At 48.4% G+C, this 21,926-nt stretch overlaps 5 non-coding genes across 5 annotated transcripts; 3 read left to right on the top strand and 2 right to left on the bottom strand.

Annotated features, from left to right (window-relative positions):
- The first annotated feature begins 335 nt into the window (after positions 1-335).
- TRNAF-GAA (transfer RNA phenylalanine (anticodon GAA)) lies at positions 336-408 on the top strand. Its single transcript has one exon. It is a non-coding gene; the product is annotated as a tRNA-Phe (tRNA).
- Positions 409-10,351: 9,943 nt separating this feature from the next.
- Positions 10,352-10,438, bottom strand: TRNAY-GUA (transfer RNA tyrosine (anticodon GUA)). Its single transcript is given in 2 exon segments — positions 10,352-10,387; positions 10,402-10,438. It is a non-coding gene; the product is annotated as a tRNA-Tyr (tRNA).
- Positions 10,439-10,957: 519 nt separating this feature from the next.
- Positions 10,958-11,030, top strand: TRNAF-GAA (transfer RNA phenylalanine (anticodon GAA)). Its single transcript has one exon. It is a non-coding gene; the product is annotated as a tRNA-Phe (tRNA).
- Positions 11,031-20,979: 9,949 nt separating this feature from the next.
- TRNAY-GUA (transfer RNA tyrosine (anticodon GUA)) lies at positions 20,980-21,066 on the bottom strand. The gene is given in 2 exon segments: positions 20,980-21,015; positions 21,030-21,066. It is a non-coding gene; the product is annotated as a tRNA-Tyr (tRNA).
- Positions 21,067-21,595: 529 nt separating this feature from the next.
- On the top strand, positions 21,596-21,668 carry TRNAF-GAA (transfer RNA phenylalanine (anticodon GAA)). Its single transcript has one exon. It is a non-coding gene; the product is annotated as a tRNA-Phe (tRNA).
- The last annotated feature ends 258 nt before the right edge of the window (positions 21,669-21,926 follow it).

Raw genomic sequence — 21,926 nt, 5'->3', positions numbered from 1 at the left:
TACTTAAAGATCAACTTAGAACACAGCCAAGGGCCCATCACACATCTACAAGAAACGGCACGATGGAGAGAGGCTCCGTGCACGTGATAGTTGCACCTGGAGCCGAAAATGCGATTTTTCTTTCGAAATGATTTGGCGAGCAGCTCTATTGATCTCCTTCCTGACATCCCACCCGTTTTGTTCCATTGTACTTGCTGGTTACAGAATAAACAAAGAAATGGAAAATCCGATGCTATAACTGGGGCAATATTACAACAACAAAAAAGGAAGGAAATGAGGTCTAGGATTGCAGATGTCTGTTTCTTTGCAAGACGACCGAAGAGCACACTCAATCAGCCGAAATAGCTCAGTTGGGAGAGCGTTAGACTGAAGATCTAAAGGTCCCTGGTTCGATCCCGGGTTTCGGCAGGGGATATTTTTTAAAGGTTTTTCATGCTGCTCCATTTGATAATCAGAATCTTTTCACACTTAAAGTTATCATTGAATGGCAGACGATGCAGTGGAAATAAATCTCTAATTCTCATTTTTCTACCATATCTCCCCAAATGTAATTTCCATGTTAAAACTTGTTGCTCATTTCAACATGTCCTGTCTGTGCCATGAAATGGAAAAGAGACTTATAGGGCTCATAATATTTCAATGTGACTCAGGGCACATATGGCCATAATTCACAACTCACAGTAACTGGGCATTATTTAGTTTAATGCTTTTGCAAAGATTTCCAGTTGCATAGGTGTTTTTTTTTTTAAAGGGCTGCGGTTGAAGGAATAGGTGAAGTGGTGACAACTTTTGAATTTGCGCGGGTGGGGTGGGGTAGGGTAAGGTAGGGTAGGGTAGGTGGGTGAACCATTTGGTGCAACTTTTGACCCAGATGATGTCCTGGGAAATTATATTCTACAGAATGCCATCACACAACATGACATCATAAGCAGTGACATCCAATTACCTGTGAGCGACACACAGTCCTTGTTAATGATGTCCAGTTTCCCACCAAAACAAAAAGTGATGGATTTAAGGTTTTGCAGAAGTCATAATCACTGGCACGTGCCATTCTTCTGTGTAACCTTCCCTATAATTATGTTGGCCAAGAATATCTTCACCAGCATATACAAAACACCAGTGCAGAGTAGAATCCTGTCACTGTGATGCACTGTACACGGAGCACCCGTAAATTAACTCTTGCCAAATAAAGCACGCAGCAGGTGTTTTCTTTCAACACACACCACTCGTGTCTATTGTTTTTGTCCGGCTAAGGTGATGGTGGTTCGGGAAGGGGGTAAGGGCGGGGGCGTCAAATGTTTCAAGATCGGGGGGTGGGGGGTGCAGCTATGCCCCATGAAGCAGTATAAGTGTTCCAATTTTCTAATTTATCTTGCGGAGGGCAAGTGTGTGTTGATGCGGCTAAGCCGGGTACCGCACCAATCACACAGGACTGGATAGGGAGACAAGGGGTGCAAAAAAGGATGGAGCGGAGATGGACCCACCACGGTGCCGGGCTTTGTCTGTATATCTGGTAGAGAGTCGCAGGGCTGAACGTCGGAGGCGGTCTGCGGATCAGAGGCAGGATCTAGGCAGTGGCAGAAGATCAGAGGGGCGTTTCGTTCCCCCAGGCAAGGTTTTATACATCCCGATCCTATCCAGTCCCCAGACAGTGATCGAGCACGGGTGCAACCGAAAACTACCCTCCCTCTCTCTCATAACTATATTGTTTCTGTATCAATTTTCTCTCTATTTTACTGTCGTACTGAGCACTACTTTGTTCGTTTTTTCAGAGCCCCGAGGCGGAGTTATGAGGTGTATACATAAAAAAAGTGCAGGTTGAGACCACAAGGGTCCACTGCAACCAGGAGTTAGAGCACGGCACCCAGGGGTACAAGTCCTTAGTAATGGCCACAGGGCAATCCAATGATTGAGGAGGGTTGTGGGGGGGTTTGGGAACTGCAACAAGAGACAGCGTCTGCCATGGGGCTAAGCTGCCAGCTAACAGGTAAGTATGTACATTGAAATGAGGAGGGTCAAATAAAGAAAAGGGGAAAGAGGGAAAGGATAGGAATGGAGGGAGTTACGAGATTTCAGCAAGGGAAGTGGTCGGTCAGTGGTTTCAGCTGGGAGCTTTGCCCCCATGAAAGGAGTGTTCAAGCTGCCAACCTTAGTGCCATTTGCCCGGGTGCCTGGATGAGGAGGCCAAGAATGTCTTCACCGGCATATCCAGGATGCCAGTGCAGAGCAGAATCGTACTAAGTTAACTCTTGCCAAATAAAGCACGGCTAGGGAAGATTTTCCTTAGGTGCAATTTTCCCTCTGTTTATGGACCGCTCCAAACTTTTTGCTTTTGTTTGGATAACCTAACCAGACTTTTTTCTGTGGAGCGCAGCCTTCAGCTGCACTCCTCTGGGCTTTTGTTCATCTGTTATGGGGATACTGACACGTCCTTCATACTGTCAGTACTGACAAACTATATTTCCCTTAGTCTTTGATTATGTTGTCATTTCTTGATAACTTTTGATCTATGTGCCAAGTACCTTACAGTACCGCACATAGGGGTCCTTTTGTTTTATGGCCCTAGACACACTCTAAGGATTTTCTGGTGACTGTACAGGTGTGCCTAGGACAAACTGGTGGCAGCAGTTTACTTTTATAGTATTTGTAATTCTTTTTAGTTAACCATACTGCGTTTACTGCGTTTGGCTCAAGACTGTGGCCACTGCCGAAATGGCTGTGGCACAAAGTCTTTTGTTCTGTCCTTTGTCCATTTTGTCCCTTTGTCTTCCCCCAGCTCGATCAGACAAGGGCTTTGGGCATGCAGCCACCCGTGAAAACCACAACTTTCGCGGGCTCCTGCATGTCACGTGTGCTAATGCCCAGGAAGAGGATTGGGACTCTCTGGTCCCAATCTACACTACTGGTGCCAGTATGTCTGGTATGCCTGAATGACTGGAACCAATGTGGACCGCGATTGGTTCATGCCTGACGTTCATGCAAGAGAGCATATCTTTTGTTGGCTATCCTAGATTTGAGCATGAAACGAATTTCGGATGAGAGAGGGGGCTCTGTATCCATTCCAGGTCTATCAACTGAAGTTCTCTCCAAACTACATAAGGACCAAGTATCCTGAATTGCCAAAGGAGACCTTTGGAACCACCAGAGAAGTGCTGGAAGGTTTGGCACCCTGAGCCTGCTGTTGTTCCGTCAGACCCCTGCTCTTGTATCCACCACAGAAGGCCTGCAAGTGCGCTTCGACCCTTTGGAGTAGGGGGAACAACTACTCTCAGCACCTCCTGATTACCCTCAAAAAGAGCCTCATCAGAAGTGTTCCTGGGCCATCCAGCAAACTGACAAGCTTGAACCTGGGGTATCGCATAGGAGCACTGCTGTTCCGAGTTGAAACTCGAGACTTGGGGAATCACTAGCTTGTGGTCCTGGGCCCTCTCCCGCCAAATGTTGTCCTAGCTCCTCTGGGTCGCGATTTAAAAGAGTGTGTCATGCCGTGAGCATTTGCAGTACCTGCATTGCCCGGATGTGGTGACGGTTATTGTATTAGCCTTGCCTGCCTGCCCCCTTGTGCCCTGTGATGTGCTGCACTGGAACTGTCCTCTTTTCTTCATCGTGAGCTGAGAAAAGGCTACTGTCCTGCCACAGACGATCGTCCTGTCCCGCAGCTGCTGAGAGCCAGAGCAACGTGCAACTGCTGGGGTTGAACCTACAAGCTACCTGGCCTACACTGGCAAAGTTTGGCCCAGACTGTGTCGAGGGTGGGAGAGTACTTGCATCACTTACCGTCTACCCGCTATTCTCCAGTTCCTCCAGGAGGGTTTTGACAAGGGCATAGCCATCTCCACACTTTGCTCCCAATGGGCCTCCATTAAAATCCTCTTGGGGGACTCTGATGGCCACCTGGATGGGGAGGTGTTGGTGGGGAAGTTTCTTCGGGGTGTCTCTGCTTCCCGTCCTTGTACCTATAAGGGCCTTCCCCCAGGGATCGTCCTCCAGACTTAAAGTTCCTTCAGGGGCATCCCTTTGAGCTCCTGTCGGAAATTGATATCAAGCACCTTACTCTGAAGACTGCTTTCCTGATTGCCATCACGGCTGCCCATAGGCTGGGGGAGGTTGGGGCTCTGTTGTGTCAACCCTCTTTCTTGAGAGTTCTGCCGGACTCTGTGGTTTTGCGGTTTGATCCCAAGTTTCTGCCTAAAGTTGTGTCTCAGTTTCACACTTCTCAGGATCTGGTTCTCCCTGCGGTTTTTCAGAAACCCCAGGCGCCGAACGAGGTGGCTTGGCATGCCATTAAGGTGCGGCGGGTAGTTCTGGAATATTTGGCTCGGACTGCCCCTTTCCGGCAGTCTGATAGTCTCTTGGTTACTTGTGGCCCCGTGGAGCGGGGCGTAAGGCCTCTGTGGTTTTCATTAGCCGGTGGATCCGTACTGTTGTCTCCATGTCCTATTTGGTTTCTGGCCTGCCTGTACCTGACCAAGTTCAGGGTCGATCTACCAGGGGGTTAGGCTGCTTCCTGGCCAGATGCTGTTATCTCTACAGAAGATTTGGGCGTTTCTCTACAGGGGTTTGGCTGAAACCTGGGCGGATCAGAGCACCTTTGTCAACCACTATCAGTTGAACGTCTCTCACTCTAGGGATGGTTCCTTCAGGGTTGGTGTTTTGTCTGTTGGGATGTGATTATTGGAGTCAATAAAGGTGTTTTTTTTGTTGCTGCACTTCTGTCTCTGTGTCTCATTGGGACCTCTCCCTGTTGCTGCTATGGTATGACTCATGAAGTAAGTACTGGGTCGAGGAAGAGTGGACGTGGAGGTAATGCTCTGATTACTTACCAGCAATCTTCATTACTCCTAATCCTACTCTTCCTCGTCACAGTACTGACGACCCGCCTCTCCCTCCCTACGGGGGTTCCCATGCTGCGGCTTGAATACGTTAAACAGGAAGCTGAGGGTCAAGGGGAGAAGTTAGACAAAAGAAAAGAAATAGAAGAAAGTCCTGTATCGGAGGCAGGGGCCTCATGAAGTAAATGCTGTGACGAGGAAGGGTACGACTAAGAGTAATGAAGATTACCTGTAAGTTATTAGAGCAATTTGTTGTATAATTCTCACAATAAATGATAGGAGGCGGTGTGGTTGCAAGTTGTGTGCTTTTATTCTTCTGTGCCACTCAAGTAAATCTGCAACATATATGATATGAGTCAATGATCGGCAACAGGCCCTGGAGCTGCGACACAACTCGTGTACATGCTGAGAGTCTCTCTTGCGGCTTGGAGGCCTCTTCTTGGGAGGAGCACCGCGGAGCGCGTCCTGCTCCGTGGCTTTCTCCCGCTCGAATGCCTCGCTGAGCGCGCGGGGCCCGCACTTCCGGCCGCGCATGAGATCTCGCGAGACCAGCAGGTCTTGCGATATCTCTACACACCTCCCCCTGATAATGCAAAGGCAGTTCATTGCAATACATAGTCATTGTATCTCACCGGTCTTCTGTGTTCCCTTCGCGGACGATCGCCTCTCTCACTGCACACGTCCTGCTGGTCATTTTCTCGCTCGAGAGTTGGGGCATCCACTTGAATCTCATTTCCTTCAACTTCTCTTCTGTCTGTCTCCGGCTCTCGTTCTTCCCCCCTCTCATTGTCCATTACTCCTTCAGCTTCAGACCTTTCATAAGTCTTTTCTCTCTCTTGCCTCTTTTCAAACGTGGCTACTCTTTCCATGTTCCATGTGTGCCCATCTTCGGTGCGGACATGGTTGGCTCCTCGGTGAATCACCTTCACAGGTCCGCTGAACCGTGAGCCTGTAATCTGATCCTTGGTCGGTAACCGTATTTTGATCCAATCTCCTTCTTTTACTTCTGACTCTTGTTTGGTCCTTCTTCTTCTGTCGCTCCACCTTTTCATGCGTGCCTTGTTGTTCTCTATTCTCCACACCACTTCCGACATGTTTACTTCTTCGTCTTCTCTTACTTTGGCCAACCATGGCGGTACTAGCGTGGATGCTGCTCTCCTCCCTCTCAGCATGCGAAAAGGAGAAATTTGGGTGATCCCGTTGGGGGTCAGTCTGTGAGCTGCGATGGCCTCTTTTGTTGTTTTGAGGGGATCCAATCCTGAAGCGGTTGCTAATTGGATGGCTCCCTTAATTAACCTATTGTCCCTCTCGACGAGCCCATTTGCTTGGGGATGGTAGAGTGCTGCTTTCTTCTGGTGTATGTTGTGCTTCCTCAGAAACAGTTCCATGTCTCTGGATATAAGTTGTACTCCGTTGTCTGTTACTAACTCGTTGGGGAGCCCTTCGCTCTGAAAAATGGCCGTCAGGACCTCTATTACGGTTGCGGTCGTGATGTTAGGAACAAACTCGGCCTCGACCATTTCGATAAATAGTCCACTAGTACTATGCCGTACCGATGCTCGGGCGCCATCGTCTCCAAAGGTCCTATGAAGTCTAGACCCACTTTTGACCACACCGCTTCCGGGGTTTATGTGGGAATCATGGGCGCCTGTCCGATTTTCAGGCGCTTGTCACTGTTGAGACACTCATGGCATCTCTCAATCATGGTGCGGATCTCCAGGTCCATGGACGGCCACCAGTAGGCTTCTCTCACTCTGCAACGTGTCATGGTGTTCCACAGATGGCCCGCAGGGGCCCTGCACAGAATGATTTTTCTCATGCCTGCGGGCGGGATTATCTGGTCGGTTTTCATAATTATGCCGTCGGCTTCTGAGATCTCATCTGCCACTTTCCAATAAGGTCTCATACCTTCTGGCACTGCCCTTTCGTCTGGCCATCCGTTTTTGATCCATTCTCTGATTCTCACCATGGTAGGATCCTTTCCGTCTTCTTCCATCCAGTGTTTTTCGCTGAGTTCCAGGTAGTCGGGCGCCTTGAGATCTGTAATGGATGCTACAATGCATTCTTCTTGTAAGAAAGTGGTGGCATTGTCCTTGCCCTCTGGCAATCTTGACATGCAGTCTGCCTGCAAATTCTTCCATCCGGAGATGTGTTGCACCTCGAAGGTGTATTCCTGCAGTTTTGCTGCTATGCGTGCTAATCGGGGTGTTGACACTTTGGTGCCACCTGAGCTGAGCATGTGGATGAGGGGCTTATGGTCGGTAACCAACTTGAACTTCGTGCCCCACACATATGTCCTGAAATGTTCCACAGCCCATGTACACGCTAACATCTCCTTCTCTATGGTGGAGTAGTTTTGTTCAGCTGACGATAGGGCTTTCGAGGCAAACGCTACCACATGTTCCGTGTCGCCCTTCTTCTGAGTGAGGACCGCCCCTAGTCTATATGCACTGGCGTCTGTAGTCATGACTGTACTCCACTCTGGGTTGAACGGTTGCAAGCATGGCGCTTCAACTATGTGTTGTTTTATGCTTTCCACCGCTTTCTTCTGATCTTCCTGCCACATGTACTCCGACCCTTTTTTGAGGAGCTCTCGGAGCGGTGCTGAGGTTTCCGAGAATTTGGGGATGAATTTTGCATAGTACTCCGCCATCCCGAGGAATGACCTCACTTCGTCTTTGTTGGTGGGTTCTGGAGCTTTAATTAAGGCCTGCAGTAAGTTTTGCTTGGGACTTATACCTTTCTCTGATATTTTGTACCACAAATACACAACTTCTTTTGCTTTGAACACACATTTTTTGTACCTTAATCTCACACCCGCTTCTTGCAGTTTGGTGAGGACTGTTCTCAATGTGACGTCGTGCATCTGTTCGTCCTTTGCGTAGATAAGGATGTCATCCTGGAAATAAGCCACGTTCCTGACGTTCCGCAGTAGAGCATCCATCATGCGTTGAAACGCTGAGGCTGCAGATGATAAACCAAATGGCATTTTGGTACGTGCCAAACAGGGTGATGAAAGCGGTGAGTGGCTTGGACTCCTTGTGCAGTTGAATTTGATGGTAGGCGTTCCTCATGTCCAGTTTCGAGAATACTTTGGCTTCCTTCATCATGAGGATTAACTCATTTATGCTCGGCAGCGGGTAGCTGTCTGCAATAACTTCCAGGTTTAGGCTGCGGAGGTCAATGCATACTCTTAGCTCTTGTGAGTTCTGTTTCTTTATGAGTACCACTGGGCTCAGCCACTCAGAAGCTTCAATTTCTTCGATGACGCCATCTTTCTTCATTCTGTCCAGTTGGCTTCTGAGTGTGTCTATTGCCGTTGTCGGTACTGGCCTTAATCTGTGCTTGACCGGAACTGCGTTGGTTTTGAGTAATATTTTGTGGACGAAGCCCTTGATGTGACCAGATTCTTCCAAAAATAGTTTGGGGTAATCACTTTTCACTACTGGTGCGCTCCTCCAACTGACTGACAGTACCTGATCCTCTGTGCTGGGGTCCAGCTTGATTTTCAGTTTCGCCTGGTCGTCCCACCCTAATACCGCTGGGCCTTCTTGACTAAAGTAAACTTTGGTGGTGGTCTCTCTTCCTTTGAACTCTACTTTCCCTTTGATGTAGCCCAACAAGTCTACAGACGCACCACCAAAAACTGTAGGCTTGTGCCGTGTGCTGAGTACTTGGACCGTCTCTGTACCCATCATCTCTTTGTACGTGCGTAGGGGTATTGTATTATGGTGAGATCAGAACCCGAATCAGCCATGACCCTTGTTTCCAGTCCATTTATTTTGATTGCACAGTGGGGCTTTTCCCTTCTGGCCCGTGAGCTGTTCACCATGATGACTGTCGGTCTCCCTTCATCTTCCGAGGACGAATCCCTCTCTGTGTTGTGTTCAGCGTTAACACTCGTGATCTTCTTGTTGCGCCACCGAGACATGATTGAGAAGTGACCAATCTTTTTGCATACTGAGCACTCCTTGTCTCTTGCTGGGCACTCTCTATCGAAGTCTAGATGCTTTGTGCTGGTGCACCTGTGGCATTTCAACGGTTCTTTCTTCCCCCATTTTCCTTCTCTCGCATCGAGGACCGGCCTCTCCTTCTTTGGGCGGATTGCCACTGATTGAACTTCGGTAGGGCCGTGGCCGCTTGCAAATTCTTTCCTTCTGCCTACCATCTCCTCAACTGCTCTTGCTATTTCAATAGCTTTTTCCAGCTGCAATTCCTTCTCTAAAATGAACTTATCTTGTACTTTTCTGCTGTTGGTGTGGACCACCAGCATGTCGCAGATGAGAGTCTCAGCGTTGTTACCAAAACTGCAGAGCACCGCCAGTTCGCGCAGTTTGGTGACATAATCATCAACTGGTTCGGACGCCTCCTGTTTGCGGCTGTAGAACCGAATCCTGTGCAGGACGGTATTCTCCTTGCTGGCGAACCTTTTAACAATCCTTCGCACAGCCTCCTTGAATTCATCATCATTATCACCAGCTACCGGCTCTGGGGTGAGACTCTCAAACACCCTCTGTCCTTCAACGCCCAGGGCATTTAGTAACATCGCTCTGTGTCTCGCCGCCGAGTAGCCCGCACCGCCCATGGCCTCTACATACGTTGTGAATAAGGGTTGTCATTGTGTCCACGGAATGGCAAGCCTACCTGGAGTTTGCAGGAAGGGCGGTGGTGGTGTCACTCCTTGCATGGCTCCATGCGGGTTTTAGTGATGATCCTCGTCGCCAATTATGTTGTGTAATTCTCACAATAAATGATAGGAGGCGGTGTGGTTACAAGTTGTGTGCTTTTATTCTTCTGTGCCACTCAAGTAAATCTGCAACATATATGATATGAGTCAATGATGGGCAACAGGCCCTGGAGCTGCGATGCAACTCGTGTACATGCTGAGAGTCTCTCTTGCGGCTTGGAGGCCTCTTCTTGGGAGGAGCGCCCAGGAGCACGTCCTGCTCCGTGGCTTTCTCCCGCTCGAATGCCTCGCTGAGCGTGCGGGGCCCGCACTTCCGGCCGCGCACGAGATCTCGCGAGACCGGTAGGTCTCGCATATCTCTACACAATTGTAAATAAAGTTTGACTTAACTGCTGCCCAAGCAGCAAAGAAAGAGGAAGGGAAGAGAAAGGAAGCCAGGTTTATGGACGCAGTTAGAGAGGATTGGATACAATAGTCACATGGAAACAACATTCGACCTATCATAAACGGGCTACAAACAGCTGTTTTAATGGGAAATGTCGTTTTTGTGATGGTTTCTTTTTAATATTCTTTGCTTTAATGCTGCTCGAGAAAAGAGAAGAGTACGCATAATTCGGGCCTCCAGTCTTGACACAGAATCCGAGCACAGGCAACCTTGTCCTGCTAAAAAGGAAGACAACTCACCTTTCAACCAGCACAAACGATCACAATCTGGTTTCCAAAAGTCATAAAAATGTTGAGAACTGGTCGTTCAATGTGACCAAATACAGCGCAGTATAAGTGTGCGGTTTCCATTGATATTACGTGGCAGAAGTGTTTTATTAGCAAAATGTCCTTCGAGCCGGATTTGAACCAGCGACCTAAGGATATCTGATTACCTCACTACAGTCCTCCGCTCTACCAACTGAGCTATCGAAGGATACATGTACAAGCGCTTGCAAATGGCATGCTGAATGACCAGCACACAACGTGAAAGATATCATTGTTTATACGTGTGATTTCAATATTGAACCTGCTCCCTATAGTTGCACTTCAATGCCTTAAATTCATTATCAGGCTGTATACCGCGTGATTTTTTGACACCAAGAGTACCGTGCGGGTTTGGTTCGAAAGTACTTAAAGATCAACTTAGAACACAGCCAAGGGCCCATCACACATCTACAAGAAACGGCACGATGGAGTGCACGTGATAGTTGCACCTGGAGCCGAAAATGCGATTTTTCTTTCGAAATGATTTGGCGAGCAGCTCTATTGATCTCCTTCCTGACATCCCACCCGTTTTGTTCCATTGTACTTGCTGGTTACAGAATAAACAAAGAAATGGAAAATCCGATGCTATAACTGGGGCAATATTACAACAACAAAAAAGGAAGGAAATGAGGTCTAGGATTGCAGATGTCTGTTTCTTTACAAGACGACCGAAGAGCACGATCAATCAGCCGAAATAGCTCAGTTGGGAGAGCGTTAGACTGAAGATCTAAAGGTCCCTGGTTCGATCCCCGGTATAGGCAGGGGATATTTTTTAAAGGTTTTTCATGCTGCTCCATTTGATAATCAGAATCTTTTCACACTTAAAGTTATCATTGAATGGCAGACGATGCAGTGGAAATAAATCTCTAATTCTTATTTTTCTACCATATCTCCCCAAATGTAATTTCCATGTTAAAACTTGTTGCTCATTTCAACATGTCCTGTCTGTGCCATGAAATGGAAAAGAGACTTATAGGGGTCATAATATTTCAATGTGACTCAGGGCACATATGGCCATAATTCACAACTCACAGTACTGGGCATTATTTAGTTTAATGCTTTTGCAAAGATTTCCAGTTGCATAGGTGTTTTTTTTTTAAAGGGCTGCGGTTGAAGGAATAGGTGAAGTGGTGACAACTTTTGAATTTGCGCGGGTGGGGTGGGGTAGGGTAGGGTAGGGTAGGTGGGTGAACCATTTGGTGCAACTTTTGACCCAGATGATGTCCTGGGAAATTATATTCTACAGAATGCCATCACACAACATGACATCATAAGCAGTGACATCCAATTACCTGTGAGCGACACACAGTCCTTGTTAATGATGTCCAGTTTCCCACCAAAACAAAAAGTGATGGATTTAAGGTTTTGCAGAAGTCATAATCACTGGCACGTGCCATTCTTCTGTGTAACCTTCCCTATAATTATGTTGGCCAAGAATATTTTCACCAGCATATACAAAACACCAGTGCAGAGTAGAATCCTGTCACTGTGATGCACTGTACACGGAGCACCCGTAAATTAACTCTTGCCAAATAAAGCACGCAGCAGGTGTTTTCTTTCAACACACACCACTCGTGTCTATTGTTTTTGTCCGGCTAAGGTGATGGTGGTTCGGGAAGGGGGAAAGAGCGGGGGCGTCAAATGTTTCAAGATCGGGGGGTGGGGGGTGCAGCTATGCCCCATGAAGCAGTATAAGTGTTCCAATTTTCTAATTTATCTTGCGGAGGGCAAGTGTGTGTTGATGCGGCTAAGCCGGGTACCGCACCAATCACACAGGACTGGATAGGGAGCCAAGGGGTGCAAAAAAGGATGGAGCGGAGATGGACCCACCACGGTGCCGGGCTTTGTCTGTATATCTGGTAGAGAGTCGCAGGGCTGAACGTCGGAGGCGGTCTGCGGATCAGAGGCAGGATCTAGGCAGTGGCAGAAGATCAGAGGGGCGTTTCGTTCCCCCAGGCAAGGTTTTATACATCCCGGTCCTATCCAGTCCCCAGACAGTGATCGAGCACGGGTGCAACCGAAAACTACCCTCCCTCTCTCTCATAACTATATTGTTTCTGTATCAATTTTCTCTCTATTTTACTGTCGTACTGAGCACTACTTTGTTCGTTTTTTCAGAGCCCCGAGGCGGAGTTATGAGGTGTATACATAAAAAAAGTGCAGGTTGAGACCACAAGGGTCCACTGCAACCAGGAGTTAGAGCACGGCACCCAGGGGTACAAGTCCTTAGTAATGGCCACAGGGCAATCCAATGATTGAGGAGGGTTGTGGGCGGGTTTGGGAACTGCAACAAGGGACAGCGTCTGCCATGGGGCTAAGCTGCCAGCTAACAGGTAAGTATGTACATTGAAATGAGGAGGGTCAAATAAAGAAAAGGGGAAAGAGGGAAAGGATAGGAATGGAGGGAGTTACGAGATTTCAGCAAGGGAAGTGGTCGGTCAGTGGTTTCAGCTGGGAGCTTTGCCCCCATGAAAGGAGTGTTCAAGCTGCCAACCTTAGTGCCATTTGCCCGGGTGCCTGGATGAGGAGGCCAAGAATGTCTTCACCGGCATATCCAGGATGCCAGTGCAGAGCAGAATCGTACTAAGTTAACTCTTGCCAAATAAAGCACGGCTAGGGAAGATTTTCCTTAGGTGCAATTTTCCCTCTGTTTATGGACCGCTCCAAACTTTTTGCTTTTGTTTGGCTAACCTAACCGGACTTTTTTCTGTGGAGCGCAGCCTTCAGCTGCACTCCTCTGGGCTTTTGTTCATCTGTTATGGGGATACTGACACGTCCTTCATACTGTCAGTACTGACAAACTATATTTCCCTTAGTCTTTGATTATGTTGTCATTTCTTGATAACTTTTGATCTATGTGCCAAGTACCTTACAGTACCGCACATAGGGGTCCTTTTGTTTTATGGCCCTAGACACACTCTAAGGATTTTCTGGTGACTGTACAGGTGTGCCTAGGACAAACTGGTGGCAGCAGTTTACTTTTATAGTATTTGTAATTCTTTTTAGTTAACCATACTGCGTTTACTGCGTTTGGCTCAAGACTGTGGCCACTGCCGAAATGGCTGTGGCACAAAGTCTTTTGTTCTGTCCTTTGTCCATTTTGTCCCTTTGTCTTCCCCCAGCTCGATCAGACAAGGGCTTTGGGCATGCAGCCACCCGTGAAAACCACAACTTTCGCGGGCTGCTGCATGTCACGTGTGCTAATGCCCAGGAAGAGGATTGGGACTCTCTGGTCCCAATCTACACTACTGGTGCCAGTATGTCTGGTATGCCTGAATGACTGGAACCAATGTAGACCGCGATTGGTTCATGCCTGACGTTCATGCAAGAGAGCATATCTTTTGTTGGCTATCCTAGATTTGAGCATGAAACGAATTTCGGATGAGAGAGGGGGCTCTGTATCCATTCCAGGTCTATCAACTGAAGTTCTCTCCAAACTACATAAGGACCAAGTATCCTGAATTGCCAAAGGAGACCTTTGGAACCACCAGAGAAGTGCTGGAAGGTTTGGCACCCTGAGCCTGCTGTTGTTCCGTCAGACCCCTGCTCTTGTATCCACCACAGAAGGCCTGCAATTGCGCTTCGACCCTTTGGAGTAGGGGGAACAACTACTCTCAGCACCTCCTGATTACCCTCAAAAAGAGCCTCATCAGAAGTGTTCCTGGGCCATCCAGCAAACTGACAAGCTTGAACCTGGGGTATCGCATAGGAGCACTGCTGTTCCGAGTTGAAACTCGAGACTTGGGGAATCGCTAGCTTGTGGTCCTGGGCCCTCTCCCGCCAAATGTTGTCCTAGCTCCTCTGGGTCGCGATTTAAAAGAGTGTGCCATGCCGTGAGCATTTGCAGTATTTGCAGTACCTGCATCGCCCGGATGTGGTGACGGTTATTGTATTAGCCTTGCCTGCCTGCCCCCTTGTGCCCTGTGATGTGCTGCACTGGAACTGTCCTCTTTTCTTCATCGTGAGCTGAGAAAAGGCTACTGTCCTGCCACAGACGATCGTCCTGTCCCGCAGCTGCTCAGAGCCAGAGCAACGTGCAACTGCTGGGGTTGAACCTACAAGCTACCTGGCCTACACTGGCAAAGTTTGGCCCAGACTGTGTCGAGGGTGGGAGAGTACTTGCATCACTTACCGTCTACCCGCTATTCTCCAGTTCCTCCAGGAGGGTTTTGACAAGGGCATAGCGATCTCCACACTTTGCTCCCAATGGGCCTCCATTAAAATCCTCTTGGGGGACTCTGATGGCCACCTGGATGGGGAGGTGTTGGTGGGGAAGTTTCTTCGGGGTGTCTCTGCTTCCCGTCCTTGTACCTATAAGGGCCTTCCCCCAGGGATCGTCCTCCAGACTTAAAGTTCCTTCAGGGGCATCCCTTTGAGCTCCTGTCGGAAATTGATATCAAGCACCTTACTCTGAAGACTGCTTTCCTGATTGCCATCACGTCTGCCCATAGGCTGGGGGAGGTTGGGGCTCTGTTGTGTCAACCCTCTTTCTTGAGAGTTCTGCCGGACTCTGTGGTTTTGCGGTGTGATCCCAAGTTTCTGCCTAAAGTTGTGTCTCAGTTTCACACTTCTCAGGATCTGGTTCTCCCTGCGGTTTTTCAGAAACCCCAGGCGCCGAACGAGGTGGCTTGGCATGCCATTAAGGTGCGGCGGGTAGTTCTGGAATATTTGGCTCGGACTGCCCCTTTCCGGCAGTCTGATAGTCTCTTGGTTACTTGTGGCCCCGTGGAGCGGGGCGTAAGGCCTCTGTGGTTTTCATTAGCCGGTGGATCCGTACTGTTGTCTCCATGTCCTATTTGGTTTCTGGCCTGCCTGTACCTGACCAAGTTCAGGGTCGATCTACCAGGGGGTTAGGCTGCTTCCTGGCCAGATGCTGTTATCTCTACAGAAGATTTGGGCGTTTCTCTACAGGGGTTTGGCTGAAACCTGGGCGGATCAGAGCACCTTTGTCAACCACTATCAGTTGAACGTCTCTCACTCTAGGGATGGTTCCTTCAGGGTTGGTGTTTTGTCTGTTGGGATGTGATTATTGGAGTCAATAAAGGTGTTTTTTTTTGTTGCTGCACTTCTGTCTCTGTGTCTCATTGGGACCTCTCCCTGTTGCTGCTATGGTATGCCTCATGAAGTAAGTACTGGGTCGAGGAAGAGTGGACGTGGAGGTAATGCTCTGATTACTTACCAGCAATCTTCATTACTCCTAATCCTACTCTTCCTCGTCACAGTACTGACGACCCGCCTCTCCCTCCCTACGGGGGTTCCCATGCTGCGGCTTGAATACGTTAAACAGGAAGCTGAGGGTCAAGGGGAGAAGTTAGACAAAAGAAAAGAAATAGAAGAAAGTCCTGTATCGGAGGCAGGGGCCTCATGAAGTAAATGCTGTGACGAGGAAGGGTACGACTAAGAGTAATGAAGATTACCTGTAAATTATTAGAGCAATTTGTTGTATAATTCTCACAATAAATGATAGGAGGCGGTGTGGTTGCAAGTTGTGTGCTTTTATTCTTCTGTGCCACTCAAGTAAATCTGCAACATATATGATATGAGTCAATGATCGGCAACAGGCCCTGGAGCTGCGACACAACTCGTGTACATGCTGAGAGTCTCTCTTGCGGCTTGGAGGCCTCTTCTTGGGAGGAGCGCCCCGGAGCGCGTCCTGCTCCGTGGCTTTCTCCCGCTCGAATGCCTCGCTGAGCGCGCGGGGCCTGCACTTCCGGCCGCGCATGAGATCTCGCGAGACCAGAAGGTCTTGCGATATCTCTACACACCTCCCCCTGATAATGCAAAGGCAGTTCATTGCAATACATAGTCATTGTATCTCACCGATCTTCTGTGTTCCCTTCGCGGACGATCGCCTCTCTCACTGCACACGTCCTGCTGGTCATTTTCTCGCTCGAGAGTTGGGGCATCCACTTGAATCTCATTTCCTTCAACTTCTCTTCTGTCTGTCTCCGGCTCTCGTTCTTCCCCCCTCTCATTGTCCATTACTCCTTCAGCTTCAGACCTTTCATAAGTCTTTTCTCTCTCTTGCCTCTTTTCAAACGTGGCTACTCTTTCCATGTTCCATGTGTGCCCATCTTCGGTGCGGACATGGTTGGCTCCTCGGTGAATCACCTTCACAGGTCCGCTGAACCGTGAGCCCGTGATCTGATCCTTGGTCGGTAACCGTATTTTGATCCAATCTCCTTCTTTTACTTCTGACTCTTGTTTGGTCCTTCTTCTTCTGTCGCTCCACCTTTTCATGCGTGCCTTGTTGTTCTCTATTCTCCACACCACTTCCGACATGTTTACTTCTTCGTCTTCTCTTACTTTGGCCAACCATGGCGGTACTAGCGTGGATGCTGCTCTCCTCCCTCTCAGCATGCGAAAAGGAGAAATTTGGGTGATCCCGTTGGGGGTCAGTCTGTGAGCTGCGATGGCCTCTTTTGTTGTTTTGAGGGGATCCAATCCTGAAGCGGTTGCTAATTGGATGGCTCCCTTAATTAACCTATTGTCCCTCTCGACGAGCCCATTTGCTTGGGGATGGTAGAGTGCTGCTTTCTTCTGGTGTATGTTGTGCTTCCTCAGAAACAGTTCCATGTCTCTGGATATAAGTTGTACTCCGTTGTCTGTTACTAACTCGTTGGGGAGCCCTTCGCTCTGAAAAATGGCCGTCAGGACCTCTATTACGGTTGCGGTCGTGATGTTAGGAACAAACTCGGCCTCGACCATTTCGATAAATAGTCCACTAGTACTATGCCGTACCGATGCTCGGGCGCCATCGTCTCCAAAGGTCCTATGAAGTCTAGACCCACTTTTGACCACACCGCTTCCGGGGTTTATGTGGGAATCATGGGCGCCTGTCCGATTTTCAGGCGCTTGTCACTGTTGAGACACTCATGGCATCTCTCAATCATGGTGCGGATCTCCAGGTCCATGGACGGCCACCAGTAGGCTTCTCTCACTCTGCAACGTGTCATGGTGTTCCCCAGATGGCCCGCAGGGGCCCTGCACAGAATGATTTTTCTCATGCCTGCGGGCAGGATTATCTGTTCGGTTTTCATAATTATGCCGTCAGCTTCTGAGATCTCATCTGCCACTTTCCAATAAGGTCTCATACCTTCTGGCACTGCCCTTTCGTCTGGCCATCCGTTTTTGATCCATTCTCTGATTCTCACCATGGTAGGATCCTTTCCGTCTTCTTCCATCCAGTGTTTTTCGCTGAGTTCCAGGTAGTCGGGCGCCTTGAGATCTGTAATGGATGCTACAATGCATTCTTCTTGTAAGAAAGTGGTGGCATTGTCCTTGCCCTCTGGCAATCTTGACATGCAGTCTGCCTGCAAATTCTTCCATCCGGAGATGTGTTGCACCTCGAAGGTGTATTCCTGCAGTTTTGCTGCTATGCGTGCTAATCGGGTGTTGACACTTTGGTGCCACCTGAGCTGAGCATGTGGATGAGGGGCTTATGGTCGGTAACCAACTTGAACTTCGTGCCCCACACATATGTCCTGAAATGTTCCACAGCCCATGTACACGCTAACATCTCCTTCTCTATGGTGGAGTAGTTTTGTTCAGCTGACGATAGGGCTTTCGAGGCAAACGCTACCACATGTTCCGTGTCGCCCTTCTTCTGAGTGAGGACCGCCCCTAGTCCATATGCACTGGCGTCTGTAGTCATGACTGTACTCCACTCTGGGTTGAACGGTTGCAAGCATGGCGCTTCAACTATGTGTTGTTTTATGCTTTCCACCGCTTTCTTCTGATCTTCCTGCCACGTGTACTCCGACCCTTTTTTGAGGAGCTCTCGGAGCGGTGCTGAGGTTTCCGAGAATTTGGGGATGAATTTTGCATAGTACTCCGCCATCCCGAGGAATGACCTCACTTCGTCTTTGTTGGTGGGTTCTGGAGCTTTAATTAAGGCCTGCAGTAAGTTTTGCTCGGGACTTATACCTTTCTCTGATATTTTGTACCACAAATACACAACTTCTTTTGGTTTGAACACACATTTTTTGTACCTTAATCTCACACCCGCTTCTTGCAGTTTGGTGAGGACTGTTCTCAATGTGACGTCGTGCATCTGTTCGTCCTTTGCGTAGATAAGGATGTCATCCTGGAAATAAGCCACGTTCCTGACGTTCCGCAGTAGAGCATCCATCATGCGTTGAAACGCTGAGGCTGCAGATGATAAACCAAATGGCATTTTGGTGAACTGGTACGTGCCAAACAGGGTGATGAAAGCGGTGAGTGGCTTGGACTCCTTGTGCAGTTGAATTTGATGGTAGGCGTTCCTCATGTCCAGTTTCGAGAATACTTTGGCTTCCTTCATCATGAGGATTAACTCATTTATGCTCGGCAGCGGGTAGCTGTCTGCAATAACTTCCAGGTTTAGGCTGCGGAGGTCAATGCATACTCTTAGCTCTTGTGAGTTCTGTTTCTTTATGAGTACCACTGGGCTCAGCCACTCAGAAGCTTCAATTTCTTCGATGACGCCATCTTTCTTCATTCTGTCCAGTTGGCTTCTGAGTGTGTCTCTTGCCGTTGTCGGTACTGGCCTTAATCTGTGCTTGACCGGAACTGCGTTGGTTTTGAGTAATATTTTGTGGACGAAGCCCTTGATGTGACCAGATTCTTCCAAAAATAGTTTGGGGTAATCACTTTTCACTACTGGTGCGCTCCTCCAACTGACTGACAGTACCTGATCCTCTGTGCTGGGGTCCAGCTTGATTTTCAGTTTCGCCTGGTCGTCCCACCCTAATACCGCTGGGCCTTCTTGACTAAAGTAAACTTTGGTGGTGGTCTCTCTTCCTTTGAACTCTACTTTCCCTTTGATGTAGCCCAACAAGTCTACAGACGCACCACCAAAAACTGTAGGCTTGTGCCGTGTGCTGAGTACTTGGACCGTCTCTGTACCCATCATCTCTTTGTACGTGCGTAGGGGTATTATGGTGAGATCAGAACCCGAATCAGCCATGACCCTTGTTTCCAGTCCATTTATTTTGATTGCACAGTGGGGCTTTTCCCTTCTGGCCCGTGAGCTGTTCACCATGATGACTGTCGGTCTCCCTTCATCTTCCGAGGACGAATCCCTCTCTGTGTTGTGTTCAGCGTTAACACTCGTGATCTTCTTGTTGCGCCACCGAGACATGATTGAGAAGTGACCAATCTTTTTGCATACTGAGGACTCCTTGTCTCTTGCTGGGCACTCTCTATCGAAGTCTAGATGCTTCGTGCTGGTGCACCTGTGGCATTTCAACGGTTCTTTCTTCCCCCATTTTCCTTCTCTCGCATCGAGGACCGGCCTCTCCTTCTTTGGGCGGATTGCCACTGATTGAACTTCGGTAGGGCCGTGGCCGCTTGCAAATTCTTTCCTTCTGCCTACCATCTCCTCAACTGCTCTCGCTATTTCAATAGCTTTTTCCAGCTGCAATTCCTTCTCTAAAATGAACTTATCTTGTACTTTTCTGCTGTTGGTGTGGACCACCAGCATGTCGCAGATGAGAGTCTCAGCGTTGTTACCAAAACTGCAGAGCACCGCCAGTTCGCGCAGTTTGGTGACATAATCATCAACGGGTTCGGACGCCTCCTGTTTGCGGCTGTAGAACCGAATCCTGTGCAGGACGGTATTCTCCTTGCTGGCGAACCTTTTAACAATCCTTCGCACAGCCTCCTTGAATTCATCATCATTATCACCAGCTACCGGCTCCGGGGTGAGACTCTCAAACACCCTCTGTCCTTCAACGCCCAGGGCATTTAGTAACATCGCTCTGTGTCTCGCCGCCGAGTAGCCCGCACCGCCCATGGCCTCTACATACGTTGTGAATAAGGGTTGCCATTGTGTCCACGGAATGGCAAGCCTACCTGGAGTTTGCAGGAAGGGCGGTGGTGGTGTCGCTCCTTGCATGGCTCCATGCGGGTTTTAGTGATGATCCTCGTCGCCAATTATGTTGTGTAATTCTCACAATAAATGATAGGAGGCGGTGTGGTTACAAGTTGTGTGCTTTTATTCTTCTGTGCCACTCAAGTAAATCTGCAACATATATGATATGAGTCAATGATGGGCAACAGGCCCTGGAGCTGCGATGCAACTCGTGTACAATGTGAGAGTCTCTCTTGCGGCTTGGAGGCCTCTTCTTGGGAGGAGCGCCCGGGAGCACGTCCTGCTCCGTGGCTTTCTCCCGCTCGAATGCCTCGCTGAGCGTGCGGGACCCGCACTTCCGGCCGCGCACGAGATCTCGCGAGACCGGTAGGTCTCGCATATCTCTACACAATTGTAAATAAAGTTTGACTTAACTGCTGCCCAAGCAGCAAAGAAAGAGGAAGGGAAGAGAAAGGAAGCCAGGTTTATGGACGCAGTTAGAGAGGATTGGATACAATAGTCACATGGAAACAACATTCGACCTATCATAAACGGACTACAAACAGCTGTTTTAATGGGAAATGTCGTTTTTGTGATGGTTTCTTTTTAATATTCTTTTCTTTAATGCTGCTCGAGAAAAGAGAAGAGTAAGCATAATTCGGGCCTCCAGTCTTGACACAGAATCCGAGCACAGGCAACCTTGTCCTGCTAAAAAGGAAGACAACTCACCTTTCAACCAGCACAAACGATCACAATCTGGTTTCCAAAAGTCATAAAAATGTTGAGAACCGGTCGTTCAATGTGACCAAATACAGCGCAGTATAAGTGTGCGGTTTCCATTGATATTACGTGGCAAGAAGTGTTTTATTAGCAAAATGTCCTTCGAGCCGGATTTGAACCAGCGACCTAAGGATATCTGATTACCTCACTACAGTCCTCCGCTCTACCAACTGAGCTATCGAAGGATACATGTACGAGTGCTTGCAAATGGCATGCTGAATGACCAGCACACAACGTGAAAGATATCATTGTTTGTACGTGTGATTTCAATATTGATCCTGCTCCCTATAGTTGCACTTCAATGCCTTAAATTCATTATCAGGCTGTATACCGCGTGATTTTTTGACACCAAGAGTACCGTGCGGGTTTGGTTCGAAAGTACTTAAAGATCAACTTAGAACACAGCCAAGGGCCCATCACACATCTACAAGAAACAGCACGATGGAGAGAGGCTCCGTGCACGTGATAGTTGCACCTGGAGCCGAAAATGCGATTTTTCTTTCGAAATGATTTGGCGAGCAGCTCTATTGATCTCCTTCCTGACATCCCACCCGTTTTGTTCCATTGTACTTGCTGGTTACAGAATAAACAAAGAAATGGAAAATCCGATGCTATAACTGGGGCAATATTACAACAACAAAAAAGGAAGGAAATGAGGTCTAGGATTGCAGATGTCTGTTTCTTTGCAAGACGACCGAAGAGCATAATCAATCAGCCGAAATAGCTCAGTTGGGAGAGCGTTAGACTGAAGATCTAAAGGTCCCTGGTTCGTTCCCGGGTATAGGCAGGGGATATTTTTTAAAGGTTTTTCATGCTGCTCCATTTGATAATCAGAATCTTTTCACACTTAAAGTTATCATTGAATGGCAGACGATGCAGTGGAAATAAATCGCTAATTCTTATTTTTCTACTATATCTCCCCAAATGTAATTTCCATGTTAAAACTTGTTGCTCATTTCAACATGTTCTGTCTGTGCCATGAAATGGAAAAGAGACTTATAGGGGTCATAATATTTCAATGTGACTCAGGGCACATATGGCCATA

This window comes from Ambystoma mexicanum (assembly GCF_040938575.1).
Source record: "Ambystoma mexicanum isolate Mex_15411 chromosome 12 unlocalized genomic scaffold, UKY_AmexF1_1 Mex_chr12_unloc.2, whole genome shotgun sequence".
NCBI classification, from domain to species: Eukaryota; Metazoa; Chordata; class Amphibia; order Caudata; family Ambystomatidae; genus Ambystoma; species Ambystoma mexicanum.
Note: the sequence above shows the minus strand (reverse complement) of the source record. Positions and strands in the feature narration are given on the sequence as shown.